Source organism: Mus musculus, chromosome 1, assembly GCF_000001635.26.
Source record: "Mus musculus strain C57BL/6J chromosome 1, GRCm38.p6 C57BL/6J".
NCBI lineage: Eukaryota > Metazoa > Chordata > Mammalia > Rodentia > Muridae > Mus > Mus musculus.
The window spans coordinates 44,623,922-44,643,029 of record NC_000067.6 but is presented as its reverse complement, the minus strand read 5'-3'; the positions used below and the strand labels follow the sequence as shown (position 1 = coordinate 44,643,029).

The 19,108-nt window shown below is 39.0% G+C and overlaps 1 protein-coding gene across 5 annotated transcripts in view; it reads right to left on the bottom strand.

Moving 5' to 3' along the window:
* Gulp1 (GULP, engulfment adaptor PTB domain containing 1) overlaps positions 1-19,108 on the bottom strand; it is a 245,459-nt gene that overhangs the window by 153,809 nt on the left and 72,542 nt on the right. The gene's annotated exons all lie outside the window — the stretch shown is intronic.

Here is a 19,108-nt window from a genome sequence, read left to right as displayed (position 1 = left end):
ACCTCACTCAGGATGATGCCCTCCAGGTCCATCCATTTGCCTAGGAATTTCATAAATTCATTCTTTTTAATAGCTGAGTAGTACTCCATTGTGTAGATGTACCATATTTTCTGTATCCATTCCTCTGTTGAGGGGCATCTGGGTTCTTTCCAGCTTCTGGCTATTATAAATAAGGCTGCTATGAACATAGTGGAGCATGTGTCCTTCTTACCGGTTGGGACCTCTTCTGGATATATACCCAGGAGAGGTATTGCTGGATCCTCTGGTAGTACTATGTCCAATTTTCTAAGGAACTGCCAGACTGATTTCCAGAGTGGTTGTACGAGCTTGCAAACCCACCAACAATGGAGGAGTGTTCCTCTTTCTCCACATCCTCGCCAGCATCTGCTGTCACCTGAATTTTTGATCTTAGCCATTCTGACTGGTGTGAGGTGGCTCTTTGTATGTTTTCTAATGATCTCCGACTGATGTCACAGATTTTTTTTCTGCTTTATAGTCCCATGGCTGACATTTTTCATTCCACTTTCTACTTCACTAGTTTTATTTTCAGATCTAGAACCACAGTTTGATTTCCTCTATTGATCTCCTCCCTCCAGTAATGCATTGCTTTTCTAATTTCACAGAATTATTTTATTATATGTTCTTATTGAAATCTCACTGATCCTTTGTAAAACAGTCGATCTGAATTTTTTTGCCATGTATTTCAGAGATACACATTTGTTAAGGCCAGGCTCCTGGTACCTTCTTTTGGTTATTTGTTGATGTTATTTTTTGTTTTTCTTGCTTGTTCATGGGTTTTTCAGCCTTTGTGCAACAAAAAGATGTAATCCATTATCTACAGATTGGCTTGGTCTGGGAAAGTTTGTAACAATCAAGCCATCTAGAAATCCTGAAGAGGTTGTCTGATATTGACCATTATCTCTGTCTGTGGGAATCCGTTGTGATATATTTGTCAATTGAGTCAGTAGGGAAAAGCCTGGATTCTGGGTCCATAAGAAAGAAGCCTGGAATCTTAGTCTGTGAAGACAAATGAGGACAAAATCTAATATACAAGACCTTGAGTAACCTAGAATGTGGTGAACTGTAGCTTGGACTAGAAATGGCCAGCCACAGCATATCTGTGTTGATGTGGCTCATTTTAGGTACTCAAATTAAACTGTGTTTTAACGTTACAGAAGTAGTATATGCTCACTGGGCACACAAGCTTTAAAACCAAGTTGTTGTTGTTGTGCTGTTGTTGTTGGTGGTGGTGTTGTTTTAAGTCAATTAAAACTACGTAGAAACAGGTAGGGAAATATTAAAGTGTGTGTTCATCCATCACCTACTACTTTATGAAGCCAGAAACACAGTGCTCAGGTGCTGCTGCAGACCCAGCTGAGTCCACTTCACTTGTCATTTTGCTATGGCTATTTCCTGTGTCAGTGAAAATTATTCAGTTCGTTGTGTTTAAATTCTGTGCCATAGTCTGTCCCTAGGTATAATTATAAAGGCTTTCTAAATATCTCCACATTCATCTACAATTCATATGCTCAGATGACCTTACCTGGGCTTCATTGAAAGGCAGAAGGCAGCACTGAGCCATCCTATGACTCCTGATATCTTTTTGCTTTTAATTCAGTGTCAGTTCCACTGACTATTCCTCATTCCCACCAGCACCTCCTTTCCTAAACCGTCACTATTATTTCACACTTGAACTTCCATACCATGTCCCCACCAGGTTTTCTTTTTCCAGCACTGCTTAAAGTACTCAAATTACGCCCAATATGCTTATTGTAAAACATGAGTCTGCTCATGTCATTCCCTGGCTTTGCTTCTTCTGGTGGCAATTCCATATCTTCATAGTAATGTCTCATTCTTTAAAACATTCTCTTACCATCTGTCTCATAATCTCTCTTTTTCCACCCTTATGCAGACTATGCTGTGAACACCAAATTTACTGTCTACTCTTCTTCTTTAGATTCTATATGCCCTCAGAGATGTGCAGATATTACTAGCTTGGGATCATGAGATAAGAGCCACTGTGAATTTAGGACTTAAGTATTTTCAGAAAGAAAAGAAGAAATAGATATGAAGGAAGAAGGCCAAGCAGAGACTAAGATCTACAGAACTTTGATTTTGGAGTCTTGCCTCCATCACCCTAAGCAAACTAATTTTCATTCTCTTAAGGTGCCTACTCTGTTGTTCTTTGTAATAATAGCCCTATGTAACTAAGAAGCGCCCTTTTCCAGGATTCTTACGTTGGTAATTGTTTACCAGTCTTTTCCTCTGTGCCAAGTATGCCGATTGTCTAGGATAAGAAAGTTAATGTGTGTGTGTGTATGTGTGTGTGTGTGTGTGTGTGTGTGTGTGTGTGTGTGTTTGTACATGAAAGAAAGAACACACTAATATCTCGTTACTTTCTAACACCTCAGCAACATTATCATTGAATTTGTGTTCATTTTACTGGTAAAACTATTGTTTGAGATTTTATTGCCATTATAATTCAAGGTCTCTCAGATGTCACTTCTAAGGAAAAGTTGTAGCTAGATCTCATGTTTCATACAGAGCACATACTCCCTGTGCTGACTTCACAACTGGTAAGATCCTTTGGGAACCTACCTTCTTTGTCATATCTGCAGGCCTTGGGGAACTATTAATCAAATATCTAGCATTGGCACATCATTTGTGACCAAGGAAACACTGAAGTGCATGATTATTTCGGTTTTCCTTCATGGCCATACCATTCAGCACTCACCCCTGTACTTCAGATCTCTGAAACAACTGGGCTCCAATCATCTGTTTTGAGAACTGTTTCATCTGATCACCCTCCAGTCCTCTTAGCAAACATATCTTTTCAACAAAATGCTATTTTTGTTTAAATACAAAGAACTAATTTCTGCAACTTGCAGTCTAACAGTAGTTGTACTGTTCAAATGTAGATGTAACTAGTACATATCTTAGACTGTTTATACAAGAGTATCATCAAAGGATGAAGGAAGAAGGTACATGGGTAGGTAGACCATGAGTCCACGTCCATGAAGGCCCACCTGTTGGAGTAAGAGCTACCCCATGGAACATGGCAAGTGATATCTTGGGATTATTGACAGAGAAGTAGAAACAACAGCATGCGGGGTTGATATCTTCCCAGGTCTTAGGCTTATAAATGTAAAGGTTTGGTGTCTTTTATTTGGAAACTGAATGATCAAAGGTGAGGTAGAAACCCCTAAATAACATATACTGAACAATATACCACCTGTGTAATTGTTTCATTTTTTCTTTGTTTATGTAACTTTTGCTACGGGAAACCGGACATAAGCTGTGCCTAGATTCTTGTACTATAGACATGGAGATGTTATATAGTCACAGTTTGAGATGCTAAGTTTTAGATAGATTTATTGTATGGCAAATGCATACCAAAAATGACTTAAAGATGACCTAAGCACCATTTACAAGAAAACCACTTTACCCTTTTTAAGGGTACTAACTGGAGAGAAGCAGCATTAGAATGTAGCTAGGTATTTCAACTTGACACATATCTACAGATGCCCCCCAAGATATAAAACCTAGGTCAAATCACAGCTTGGGGGAAGCAGTATCACTACTTATTACGACGTACAAAGCATCTAAATGATGACCATAAAAGGTTCTGGACCATTAGCAAACAAAACAAAACAAAACAAAACAAAACAAAACAAAACATAATAGTTTGAACAGGGATGGTACACTGGATGGTTTGGAGAGAGGAAGGGGAAGAGTAAAATGGTCAGTTTGGATGAGACTTCAGTGTTGAGAGAACACACACCACAGTGCTTGTCAGAACTCAGAAATCAGCCTGCCTCTGCCACCCAAGTGCTGGGATTAAAGACGTGTGCCACCACTGCCCAGCTGTCCTGGAGCTTTCTATTCTCGGAGACAGTGGGCAGGACCAAGAGTTCACATCCCTGCTATCTGAGAGGGATGCCTCAGCTCCTAGTATGCTAACAGAAAGGTAACTGGGAGCAAAGATGACAAACATTTTCCAAACACATAAAGTGCAAACTTACTGGTTAAAATCAAATTCGATCTAGATCTTTCACTTAGAGTGGACAGTGAACTTTCAGTGTTTCTCTGGAACTGTCACTGAAAGGACTTTTTCCTAACAGAAGAAATATGACCATTCTCAAGTCATCCAAGCCTGCTGGCACCATGGGCAATCATTTCTTATGAGTTTCAGTCTATCTTTTTGAAGAATAAATAGTTTATTTGAAAATCTTTTCTCTTACAAAGATTAAACACTTCCCAAACTCTGATCTTTCAATTATTAAGAGCCTTTTATAGCAAACACAATCTAGATTAAAATTGTGACAATTGGATTGCATTAAAATTTACATTTTGAGCTAATAAATAACAGACAGCAAAATATACTCATTGCCAGGTAAGGGAACATTTTAATAGGAACTCAAAGATTAAAAAAATAATCTTAAATCATACAAATAATTTAGTCCCACAAAATTTGAAGTGTATGTGTGTATATTACAGTATAAACAGTATATAGCAGAAAATTTGAAGATATAGAAAGTTATTTGTTGATTTTTGTCTTTTGCTATGAATTGTAATGAATTGTAAATACTGGCCCCCAAGGCCTGGTTATCCTCAGGGACCAGACTGTATACAATCTGCATGTACACAAGTGAGGCTATGTAATCTTGTACCTGAGGTTATCCCCGATTGGTGAATAAAGATGCCTGCGGCCTATAGCTGGGCAGAAGAGAGGTAGGCAAAGTTTGTGTTACCAGGTTTAGAGGGTCAGAGAAGAGACCACAAGAGGGAGGAAAGAAGGGGAGAGAGGAGAGACACCATGGGGTAGGTGAGTTATGAAAACATGGCGTGAGAGCTAGACAATTAGAGTGAAGAACAGCCCAGCTAGAGCACATTAAGCTATAACTCAGGGATATTGGTGAGCTTAAACTACTGATTTGTGAGATCTGGAATTACAGGCCTGACTTGTGCTGTGCTGAAGATGGAGCTCAGGTCTTCTAAGATGCTTCTAAGAGTAGGCTGGAATTATTGTAGTATTGTGACTAAAATGTATGATTAGCTGACTTCGCAAATGTTACGAACTTTATTCTCAAATAAAGGCATGCTTCTTGTAAGGGCATGCCATAGACTCTTCACCCATATGATTCTGAGAAACAGATGTGGTCCAAGCTTTTGAAATATCTTAAAATGCCGAATGAGGCTTTCTTACAACTTTCCTTTCTTCCACATCCACAACTTCTGAGACTACAGAGATGAACAAGACAGCTTCTTACACAAAACAGAATAAATATTACATTAGCAAATCTTAGAATATGATCAACTTTTCAGAAACACTGGTTGAATTATATACTATCGAAGCTGGGGCAAAGTATGCAATTTCACCATAATCTCTCAAAAAATATATATAATGTTATTTTAAATTTATTTTGCTTACATAGGAAACTTGACTTACAATAAAAATTTACTTAAAATACTGTTTGTAGTTGCATTTTTTATTAATGTAATATAACTTTTTAACTATTTTTTTAACCACCAGGCTTTTGGAATTTTTTTTCTCAAAATACAGGCTTGATACAATTATGTAATAGAGTGAACAATTAGAATTTTTTATTTTTGTTTACTACTCCTTTTTAGTCTTTTTTTTTCTTCCATGGTAGAGAAAAAAAAAACTTTTCTTCAAATAATTATTTTGTAACAGTAAGTAAATAGGGCCTGAAGATGTGGCTCGTGTTTAAGAGCATTGGCTGTGTTTCCTGAGGCCCCAAGTTCAGTTCCCAGAACCCTTTTTGCAGCTCACACCTGGCTGTAACTCCAGTTCTGAGCATCCAATATCTTCAAACAAAGACATATCTGCAGGTAAAAAAACAATGAACACAAAAATATATAAAAATAAGCATTGAAAAAAGAATTAAAAACATAAGTAAATATAAATAGTCTTTTAATAATTTTTGAAACAATATAATTGTTTATCCTGAAATTTTAAAAACTTCACATATAAAGAAAGAATAAAACACTGATCAATGAAGCTTGAAAAGGTGATCATCCATTTTTTTTTCAAGTTTACATAATTTAAATATACTAACTTGTGCACTACATGTTTAAGTATAAAATATTAGAATGATACTTTGGCTTTAATTTATTTCTTCTGAGATCATATTTTTTATTTATTCCCAGAAGGAATATACCTTTAAAGCATGACTTCTCTGATAACCATAAGATATTTCCATGGCATTGAAGGGACTGATGGAGCAAGTCAGTTAACGTTCCACTTTCTGGACCCATACTTCCATTCCAACCCTAACTCCACACCTGCTGGCCCATGCTAAGTAAGTCCTCTACATTCTTCAAGGCTTCTGTTATCAGAGAGCTGGAAAACGTTCATTTAATAATGGTGTTGCACGCCTTTAATCCCAGCACTCGGGAGAAAGAGGCAGGCAGATTTCTGAGTTCCAGGTCAGCCTGGCCTACAAAGTGAGTTCCAGGCCAGCCTGGTCTACAGAGTGAGTTCCAAAAGAGGTTTAAATGTATTTTTTTACAGATTTAACTTTTAACACCCAACTTTTTCTTCAGATAAACACCACAATGCCAGGTTTATCAGTGAAATGCCACGGTTATACATTTCAGCTGAGACATCTAGGAAAAATAAAGTTTTCCAAAAACATTTCCTGTATTTCGATTCCTTCTTTTCTCCCATCTTTTTCTATCTCACATCCTTTCTTCATGTTAAAAAGGATAAAATCATAGTGTTTTAAGAGCCTCATTAGGAAATTAAACAAAGCCACAGAATTATTTTAATATACTCTAGGATTTACTGAAATAGGCACCTAATAAAAAATAGACATGATTTAAATGAAGGAAAACAAAAAATAGTAGTTAAATTTATTTTTTAAGATTTATTTTATTTACATAAATATATACTAGAGCTGTCTTCAGACACACCAGAACAGGGTATCAGATCCCATTACAGATGGTTGTGAGTCACCATGTGGTCGCTGGCAATTGAACTCAGGACTTCTGGAAGAGCAGTCAGTGCTCTTAACCCCTGAGCCATCCCTCCAGCCATGGTAGTTGGATTCTTAATGAAAAGTTGGATCTGAAAGTATTCAGTAAATTGGATTACACTTTTAAAAATAATTATGTATTGTTTCTTTACCCATGGAATTTAATTTTATCATGATAGTATCCACTTGCACATAATTATTTAGTGCTATCACAATGGTATTTATAAGTAAATAACAGATTAAAGTTATCAGGATACAATCCAAAACTATATATTATTTTATAGATGAGGAAAAATTCTATAGGTATATGTACCTCAAGAATTTACATGGTATATTTAAGGTTGCCTTTTTAGTAATACAACAACATTTCAGTGTGGATATTTTATAGTCATACTTTCTGATAACACAGCATTTAAAAATATATATATATATATTTACACTCCATATTTTACCCCCTTCCATCCACCCTCCAACTGGTCCAGATCCCATACCTCCTCCCTATGCCTGCCCCTGTCTCTACATGGATGTCCCCACACCCTGCCGACCTGGCCTCTAAACTCCCTGGGGCCCCCAGGCTCTTGAGGGTGCATCGTCTCTGAATGAACACAGACCTGGCATTCCTCTACTGTATGTGTGTTGGGGGGCCTTGTATCATCTGGTATATGCTGTCTGTTTGGTGGTCCAGTGTTTGGGAGATCTCAGGGGTCCAGACTGAGGCCTGCCGATTCTCCTACAGGGTAGCCCTTCTCCTCAGCTTCTTTCAGCCTTTCCTAATTTAACAACATAGTTCAGCTGCTTCTGTCCATTGGTTGGGTGCAAGTATCTGCCTCTGACTCTTTCAGCTGCTTGTTGGGTCTTTCAGAGGACAGTCATGCTAGGTCCCTTTTTGTGAGCACTTCATAGCCTCAGTACTAGTGTCAGACCTTGGGACCTCCGCATGAGCTGGATCCCACTTTGGGTCGGTCAGCATTTTAAACTGATATTTTCTGTCTTGGGGCTTTTACATAACATTCATTCTTCATTTAGTTTTGCATCGTTATTTATTGCATTTTCTTCCTGCCACCACTCCTGCCTCAGCAAAGAAACATTCCAGACATGTCATCAGCCTGGGTGTCCTTCACAGAAGAGCTACCCTCTTCCTCCTTCCTGACAGCTAGGACCCTAAAAGACGTCCAGGACTGAACAATGACAGCACTGTGATCTGTTCATGACGATTCATTCCTGAATGGAAATGTGGACCAAATTAAGGACAATAAGATGAGTGCATTTTCCTACAACTAGAAAGAGATGATCTCTGTCTACTTGAATCGATAGACTGGAAGGCTGAAACCCCAGAGGCAATTTTGACCACCAGTTGCATGTCCTGAAATGTATCTGTCTCAGACATTGTTTTCTTGATGTGGAGAGGCATAACAACCAAGGCAACTCTTACAAAAGAAAACGTTTAATTAGAGGCCTAGTTCCAGTTCAGTCTGTTATCATGTCAGGGAGCATGGCTGAATGCAGCCAGACATGGTGCTGGGGAAGTAACTGAGAACTGCATCCTGATCCGATCAGCAGATCAGTAGGCACAGAGAGAGGGGGGACTCTGGGATTAGAATGGATTTTTGAAACCTCAAAGTCCCCCTTCCTCTCCCCCTACCCCCTACCCAGACACACTTCCTCCAACAAGGCCATACCTCCTAGTCCCTTAATCATTTTAAATAATGCCACCTTCTCCAGAGGTGACTAAGCATATGAGCCTATCAGGGCATTTCTATTCACACCAGTGAATATTCTAACTCAGTGGAAAGCAGCTGTGAAAGGGAGTGGCCCTGAGACTAGACTCAGCCATGCTGGAGTTCTGTTTTAGAACTCTTGGTTATGGTAACAAAAACATAATTGGTGTGTCTAACGTAGGTTAATTGGATTTGTCCTAAGCACAACCAAATAACGTGTTACTTACTGAGGATTTGCATAATCATATTTTAGTTACTCTCCTGTTTCTATGATAAAATAACTATTCCAAAAGGAATATAAGAAAGAAAGCATTTATTTTGGTTTATGATCCCAGAAGGCTAGACAGGCACATGCATAATGGGGAGAAAGGCACACTTTTCAGTTGAATTTAAAAAGCTGACATTTTTAAAATACCCTTAAAGGAAGCAGAAGGCAAACAGGATGTGGAAGAAGGCTATGAACTTTCAAAGCCCATCCTTAATGATGTACTTCCTCCAACAAGGCATCATTTCCTAATTGTGCCATAACCTCTTCAAACAACACCAATTAGGGACAAAGAGGTTAAATAAACGAGCCTATGGTAGACAAATACTGTTCAAATCAACACATATAGATTACCTTAAATTAATCTAATGTTATAAACATATTGGGGCTAAATGGTGGTCTGGTATGTTGAGAAAAATAAATGACTTCGACAAAACTGTTATTCATCTACTCTTACTTTGCCGAAGATATCTGTTGTTCATGAGTGCCTGATTTCAAAATACAGAATTTCAAATGGGCTTCAGTCAGATTGAGAAAATTTACACACATTAAACCTTTCATTTCCTATGACATAATAGTCTTTCACCAAATTCAGATTGGGAATACTGCACCATTAATTCATTCTTCATTTTTAATGAAGTTTACAGGTGAGATCAATTTTTAAACTGGAAAAATAACCTACTTAGGAGACACTTGAGTAATTACATATACTGACTATGCAATGTACAGATAACATTTTGTATTTTTAAAATTATCTAGTAAATTGGGGTTGGAGAGATGGTTTAGGAGCTAAGAACACTGTCTACTCTTCCAGAGGACATGAGTTCTGTTCCTAGCACCCAAGTCAAGCAGCTCATAATATACTCCAATTCCAAAGAACTTTGATTTAGTAGATTAATTTAAGGTAATCTATATGTGTTGGCTTGAACAGAATATGTCTACCATAGGCTCATATATGACATTTTCTGGCTTCCACAGGAATCAGGATACAAAGACAGAAACATCCATGCACAAAACATATGCATATGCACATAGAAAAAAATAAACCTTAATATCCAGTAAAAAATTATCTGTGGTGTTTTGAGTGAATCAACTGAGGAATACCGAATGGCTGAGAAACACCTGAAAAACTGTTCAGCATCCTTAATCATCAGGGAAATGCAAATCAAAACGACCCTAAGATTCCACCTCACACCAGTCAGAATAGCTAAGATCAAAAATTCAGGTGACAGCAAATGCTGGCAATGATGAGGAGAAAGAGGAACACTCCTCCATTGTTGGTGGGATTGCAAGCTTGTACAACCACTCTGGAAATCAGTCTGGCAGTTCCTCAGAAAATTGGACATAGTACTACCAGACAATCTAGCAATTCCTCTCCTGGGCATATACCCAGATGATGTTCCAACTTGTAATAAGAACACATGCTCTACTATGTTCATAGCAGCCTTATTTATAATAGCCAGAAGCTGGATAGAATCCATATGTCTCTCAACAGAGGAACGGATACAGAAAATGTGGTACATTTACACAATGGAGTAAATGTACTCAGCAATTAAAAACAATGAAATTATGAAATTCTTAGATAATTGGATGGATCTGGAGCATATCATCCTAAGTAAGGTAACCCAATCACAAAAGAACACACATGATAAACACTCACTGATAAGTGGATATTAGCCCAGAAACTTAGAATATCCAAGATACAATTTGCAAAACACATGAAAGTCAAGAAGAAATGTGGATACTTTGCTCCATCTTAGAATGGGGAACAAAATACCCATGGAAGGAGTTACAGAGACAAAGTTCAGAGCTGAGAAGGAAGGAAAGACCATCCAGAGACTGCCCCACCCGGGGATCCATCCCATATACAACCACCAAACACAGACACTATTGCATATGCCAGCAAGATTTTGCTGACAGGACCCTGACATAGCTATCTCTTGTGAGGCTATGCCAATGCCTGGCAAATACAGAAGTGGATGCTCACAGTCATCTATTGGATGGAACACAGCGCCCCTAATGAAGGAGCTAGAGAAAGTACCCAAGGAACTAAAGGGGTCTCCAACCCTATGGGAGGAACAACAATAAGAACTAACCAGTACTCCCTAGAGGTGTGTCTCTAGTTGCATATGTAGCAGAAGATGGCCTAGTAGACCATCAATGGGAGGAGAGGCCCTTGGTATTGCAAAGATCATATAGCCTAATACAGGGAATGCCAGGGCCAGGAAGTGGGAGTAGTTGGGTTGGGGAGCAGGGCGGGGGGGAGGGTATAGAGGACTTTGGGGATAGCATTTGAAATGTAAATGAAGAAAATATCTAATAAAAATGCTCTTAAAAAAAAAAAAAGAAAGAAAGATAAACTTCTTCCCCACACCTGCCCCTCACGCCAGGACTAGCCCCTGGCAAAATCTCATAAAGAAAATGCCTTCTCCTAAAATATCAAGTATTAAATTAATAAAACATTAATTAAGCTTTTCCTTTTTAAAAATATAAACGCCTCTTCCCTTATATTGGTGCAAATAAATTACTATCTCAATATGTGTTGTTTGCCACAGTACTCCAGAATTTTCTGCTTCATTTTGCTCCTCTTTCAATCTCAAACCAAATTAAAACCAAATGCAATAAGCTATAATGACTAAAGAAGTAGTCATGTATTACAGATATGCATTTCACTCATTCCCATACCCAGACCCATAATGCATAGCCTAAGCTATTAAATGAATATGGAAAATACTTACAGAGCACAAACATTGTATTTACCCAACTGTGAACCTTTGTGTTTAGTCTTCTCACACATTTTCCTCATCATTTCTTTCTATGTTGAATAAAACCTTTAAAATATCAGTAACTCTTCTGCTATTCTGTGATTCATGAAGAGAATGTCCTATCTATGACCAAAGAAAGTACACATATTCATTTAAACTTATTCTCCTAATACCCAAAAATATAGTTTAGATAAGGCAGACCTCTTCTTTACTCACAGATATATCAGAAGAATAAAAGCTGTAGAAATGACAACTCATGGGCACTGTTAAATTTCACTTGGCCATCAAATACATTAAGTAGAAACTTGATTAAAACGACTTAGAATTCTTACCCTGCCTCTCTCCTGGAGGCAGTTTTCAAAGGAGTTCATATATGAACTTTTAAGCTTCTTAAATACACAATAAATGTGAGATCATCAGTCACAAAAGTTGCATTCTAGGAAAAGTCATAAATTTGTGTTGAAAAGGTAAATTGGAAAATGAGATTTCACCTTTCCAACTAGCAGCTGGAGTGACTGTACTTCAACTCTGAGCTGTGGAAAACAGGGGATTAGGTTTAGTAAGCTTGTCTAATTTCCAGTGTGTGAGTGCTTAAGAGGAGTAAATTCTCAGAGAAGTTTTGCTGATTTTCTACATTTATTAGTTAGGGGGAAAGTAGCAGTAGCCAGAGGAAATTACTCCCCTGCAGAACTCATCACTAGAGGAAATCCTGCCAACCAGCCTTCACACTGTGCTTTGAATGACATCAGTTAAATTCAAGTCAGCACAACATTTTCTTCAAGACCATGAAGACTTCACTTAATGTAGCTAATGGGAACATTATGTGTAGGAGCACATATTTCTTTGTATTTTGCTGTAACCATTACAGGAAAAAAAAAAGTGAAATGAAAGGGACAGCGGTCTAATTAGTGTCATAGCTTGAAGACAGTGACCAATGACTCAGCCACTTGGACCTACTACTTACTGTAAAAGGGGACTGAAGCTGGTTCAGCACTTTATCATAATAAGCCTACATCATTAGATTGTTTTTCCCTCATTTCCTCAGCAGTTTGATTCATGCAATAAGCACTTATCAAATACCTGTTAAATACTTGCCATTGTATTGTGGTTTGAGAATACAGATCAGGAAATTTATCTTCTGATCTAGCGGGAGAGAAATATAATAACCTATCAATAGTTATCAATAGTTCCAAAATAGAGGTTGAGCTACAAAGACTGCATCTTAATCCGTGAATTTGAGGAAGTGATTATGTCTATAAATTACTCACCCAGATTAAGATGAATTAATAAAAGTTTCCATTTTTGACATATGTTCTTGGCTGCATTGATATTTTATTTTGAAAACAGCTGTATGAATGTTTCACTTACTGATTTTATCCACCAAGAACTTCACAGACAAGAACTTTCCATCAGAGCAGAGGTCTTTACTTCATTTTAATGGCTAGAATATTGTGTGACTAGTTTGTGTTCTGAGCTATTCTGCTCTTTTTATCATGCGATTCCACTCTTGTTAAACTTTAAGGTTCATTGGTGGTACTGGGAAAAGAAAGATTCTCTCCAAGTAGATGGGGTATAAGATCATAAGAATGATAATCAACCTATGACTCATTCTTTACCAAATGAATTAATGATGAATTTTATGCTTTGATCTATGAATATCTACCAAGAATACAATAGAAAACCCATGAAATTTGAATTTTGAAATGGCATATTTATACAAGTGGCGTTCAAACTACTTGTATGTTGCCAGCTACGCTGTAAGTATGACAAAAACTGACTTTCTGGACTTTCTGTATGACTGAATTAGATATAAATGTTATCTCTTTCTTCGTGTCTTATAAATACTAAATATACTTGCCAGCACAAAGTAGACATTTGAAAAGGATTTTAATGAAGAACGTGATAAACAAAGGAGACAAATACTATTAATAGGCCAAATGTCCCAACTTGCTAAAAATAAACAAGCAACAATAAAATACAGAATAATAAAAATATTTGGAAAATAACCTCAAGTCAATATTCTGACTCTACCCTTAACCAAGTCTATCAGTATAATCTCGGAGTACATGCTCAGAAGGGTTTCAGAGAAGTAATTTACCCTCAGGATAAGGACACATTCTGAGATGCAATCTTCATTACTCTTTGAAATCAAAATAGCTTTATGCATTTAAGATATCAACATAGAAATAATTGTCACTTCCTGTAAAGGTTGTGGGGTAGTGGACTATGAGAGGAAGCCTGGCAAGGTCAAGATAAGGCTTGAAGCCCCAGGGACCCTGAGTGGATGGTAGAAGCATTGCCTGCTCCCGACACCAGGTCCAGTCTTGTAGCCACAGCCCCGCATGGAGAAAAGAGTGGTCATCAGTCATGTAAGGGCAGCACCCTCCATTTGTAGATGAGGCATCCCTAACATGCCACATCAGACCAAGCCAATCAATAGCAAGTACCTGCTGTCAGACCCCAATTCACCCCAAAACTGTATGTAAGATGTTTTCCAAAAGGAATAAAGGTGTATGAGAATTACTCCATCATCTGAGAGCATCTGTCACAAGAGCTGTAACACTGCCTGGGAAGAGAATGCTCTCCTGAAGCTTTTGCCAACAGAAGCTCCCCTGTACTCCACTTGCTTGCTAGCCAGACCTCTGCTGGCTCAGCCTGACTCTGCTAGGCACAGAGCAACCAATGCAGCATCTCAGAGCAACAGTGGCTACTGAGGCAGAAGCACCAGAGCAGCAGCAGCAGCAGCAGCAGCAGCAGCAGCAGCAGCAGAGGCAGTGGAGGCATCATATGAGCATCCTATGAGCATGCCTTAATTAAAGGTACTACATATATTCCTACGTTTGCCTACCATATGTCAAAACATGCACACACACACACACACACACACACACACACACACACACACACACACACACAGAAGGGTGGGAGGAGACCTGTATGCATGCGCATACGCACACACTGGGCACATTATCTGCCTTGAGAAACCTGCCTTTCCTAAATACTCAGTAGTGACTATCCTGCACTCATCATTCTACTAAATATCATCTTCTGAGACATGCTGCATCTGGCCTAAGACCAGGTCATCTAAGAAACTACTCAATCAACAGCAAATGGCATGGATCAAGAATGAGTTCTGTTCAGTTTGTTTATCTGGAAAAATAGGAAGAGAGAGAGAGAAACAGAGATAGAGAGAGAGACAGAGAGACAGAGACAGAGAGACAGAGACAGAGAAGGAAAAGAAAGAAGAGGAGGAGGAGAAGGAGGAGGAGGAGGAGAGGGTTTGAAATTAGAAAAAGGAATAGAATTCCTGAAGAATACTAAGTGTGGATGAACAGAAATTTATTAAATAAATAAATAAATAAATAAATAAATAAGAGTGAGAAACAGTCCACAGTGTGGAGAGTTGCTACCAGCAGGAAAAGTACAGGGTTTCCATGTCAGAGAATCAAATCTGTCATTACAGAGCAGAGAGGACCCCTAATCAGATGACTCTTATTTCCTCCTCTTATCTGCATATCAGCCTTGCTTGGGGATCCCTCATACTGCACATGGCTGAAATTTCTTTGCTAGCCCTAAACTTTCCTGAGGTAGTAACCTATGGGAGACACACTTGTTTTTATGAGCCAAAACAACCTGAAACTACCCCTGCTGAACAACCTCTTCAATAGGCATCGAGACACGAAACTTCATTATCAACCACACAGGGAAAATAATTTATATGACTCCATCCAATTAACACGTTTTTCACAGAATTATAATACTGTAATAAAAGTTGGGCACATAGTTTGTTATGTGTTTCCTCATTTAAAATAGCACTGTCTCTCCAAATAAAAGCGCATGCTTTAGCTGTAAAATCTGCTTTTCTTCAGCTAATCAAAAAGCAAAACATCAGCATACCTTCGCGAGGATCTTTTGTTGGGGGTTGTTCTGGTGCTGCTATGTATTCAAACACTAAATACCAGACCCCAGCTGGTTGTCCTCTAGATGAGCACATTCCCACATACACCATATGATGTTGTGTAAACTTTGCTTGCTAGTCTTCTTTGATTAGTTAAATAAGGTGGCTGATAGCCAATTACTAAGGACAATAGAGGTAGGTGAGGCTTTGCATACTGGACTGGGGTCACAGGTGGGGACCATGAGTCCAGAAGAAGAGGAGAATGGAAAAGGAGAAAGAAGATAGAGAGAGCAGGAGGTCTCCATTAGATGGTCTGTGGCTTGAAGTTCCCCTGAGAACAGACTCATAGAACAGAAATAACCCAGGTAAGACTCAAACAGCAAGTAACCTGGGGAGTGGAGTTGAGAAATAGCTAGTCCACCGTAAGAAAAATAGTTTAGGCATAATTGCCCAGTTATTGTGCTAAAGCTGATTAAATAAATCAATAGGGCTATGTCTCGATTATTGGACAAGGAGGGAAGGAAGGAAGGAAAGCAAGCAAGCAAGCGAGCTGGGGGGTGGGAGATGGACCAATGGACAGAGGGAGAGATGGAAGGAGGAGGGAGGGAGAAATGAAGGAAGGAAGCACGATAGAAATCTGGGAGAGCATTCATGTAACATTCATAAATTGTGTGCCTAATTGGCAGCAGTTCAGAAATTTAGAGAAGGCAGGGATGTGGCACTGAGGCTTGCAGGGCTGCCTAGAGAGAACCCCAGTGCTTATTTTTCAGGCATTACATTTTGGTCTTCTCCCACAAGTCTTGCTGCCTCTGTACTTTGGGAAGAAGAGCAGGCAGGCTTTTTCATTCCTTGCTCAGTCACTCTTACAGACAGAGGCTAGTCCTGACTGGTATGCCTAAATACAGGTGAACCCATTCCTCCCTGAGGTCAAATACCCTATGTTAAGGGGATAGAGGCATCCATATTGCTAATCTTGTACCAGTTTTGGGGCTCTAATGGCTGTTTCTGAGTTCCCAAGAATAAATACCACGGACCTGTATGAATAACGCTAGGCTACACACACACATACAGAGAGAGAGAGAGAGAGAGCAAAACAAAACAAAACAAAATAAAACTGAACTCAAAGTGGTTGTCTCCATATTAAACCCTCCTCCCCACCCAGTTCCCAGTGCTATGCCATACCCACTGCTGTGCCATACTCACAAGCTAATGTTCCACAGCTTCCTTCTGGACCCTGGTACTAATCCATTTCATCTAAAGTGCCCGGAGTAGGTGAAACAACTTTGGCTATTGGCACTTCTCTCCAACCACTGGAGGTCACCAGGATGATCTGTGGCTGAGATGAGGCCCTCAGAGCTTGTCCTGATCCTCTCTCTGCCCAGGCCAGTCCACAGGAACATACAGGTGAGGAGAGCACTCAGATGAGAGAAAGGTTTGAAACTGGAAGGTTATTCCAATAATTGAAACATACTCATTTAACCATTATTTATTAAGTGTCAGGGATAGTTTCACACAGTAGAGACACAATAAACAAGGCAAATGCTCTATCTTCATGAATTTATGCTTACTTTATCTAAATACATAAAGTAAAATTTAACTAAATAGAAATAAGGCAGGATAAAAAAAACTACAGGGACATGGAAAAGAAAAGGAGCCCCTTGTTGTAGTGCCGTTTCTGTACATTTTGTGAACATATGTCTCTCTCCTTCCTTGCCTGCCTAAGGCACCTCCCAATTTGTTAAAATAAAAAGCCTATATCCTAGAGCTAAAGGCAGTACAGCAAGGTGGGACTCCTGGACAGAGGGAGGAACCTGGGGAAAGAGGGCTACTTGAGCAATTCCCCACCAGACTTGGAGGAAGTTGGATGTCTGAATCTGAGGAGAGGTAACAAACTAGCCATGTGGCAGAGCTTAGATTGGTATAAAAAAATAACTGAGCTATGAGCCAGTGGGAAACAAGACTAGCATAAAGCCTGGGCATTTGCTAATAAATATAAGCCTCTGTGTTTGGGAGCTAGAGTAAGCAGAAATGATCCACAGGATTACAGAATTCCAGCATACATATTTGCTGTGAAGGTTGCAGATTTTGAAACATTACCTTGATATAAAAATATTCTTACATAAGAATTTTAAATGATCAGGAAGATACATGTAAGACTTGAGCATGTATAACCTTGAGTGTGAACTATTCCTTTCCTTTCTGAAACGTTTTCTGGAGAGCAAGTAAACAAGACTTCTCTCTTTTGTTTACAGTGAAAATATCCCAGCAGCTCTTAGAACTGTATGCTATCAGCTATAATCCTGAAAACAATTATCTCCAGACAATAACTTCTAAACTGAACAAAATTATGGATATGATCACAGTACAGACAGGAAGTCTTTCTACTGACCCCTGAGATGATATCTATGTCAAAACTTTCCCTGCTTCTCATTGGCTCATCTTTTTCAGAGCTGCTCTACTCAGTGTGATGATTTTCCTGTAGGTCTCTTTCTTTTACTATCCTAGAGATAAATAATTTCAAATAATCTAAGTTTCATTATAAAACAAATGTAGATGCTGATACTTTAGTGCCAGGTGCAACCTGGCAGTCTCTACTACACAACTTTCATTTTCTACTGTGAATTCTCCTCACAGATATCCTTCTACTGAAAAGCAACACAAATTCCTTTCATGTGAGCAGAGCATCTTTTGGAGAAGTTTGTGGGTGCTAATTTACAATAGGTTTGCTGTAATGATTAATTTTAACCCAGAATTCTTCCCATCTAAAAGAAATACGGGGACAAAAAGTGGAGCAGAGACTGAAGGAAAGGCCATCCAAAGACTGCCCTACCTAGGGATTCGTCCTATTATGCAGACACCAAACCCAGACACTATTGCTGATGCCAAGAAGTGCTTACTGACAGAAGCCTGATATAGCTGTTTCCTGAGAGTCTCTGCCAGAGCTTAACCAATATAGATGCAGATACTTGAGGCCAACCATGGACTGAGCATAGGGACCTCAATGGAGGTGTTAGGGGAAGGACTGAAGGAGGTGAAGGAGTTTGCAACCCCATAGGAAGAACAACCAGACCCCCCAGAGCTCCCAGGAACTAAATCACCAGCCAAAGATTACACCTAGAGGGACCCATGGCTCCAGCTGAGAGGGGAGGCCCTTAGTCCTATGAAGGTTTAATGCCCTAGCATAGGGGAATGTCAGGGCACAGAGGCAGGAGATGGGGGGGCACCCTCATAGAAGCAGGGGGCAGAGGGGGTCAGATAGGGGGTTTGCAAAGGGGAAACTGGGAAGGGGTATAACATTAAAAATGTAAATAAATAAAATACCCAATATTTTTAAAAAATGCTGTTTGTTCATTGGACACAATCCAGAATCCCCTAAAATATAAACTTTTAGGCATGACTGTAAGGAAGCTTCTAAATTCGCTTGAAGTGGGAGGGTTCAACGTAAATGTAGGTGGCAGGATGTT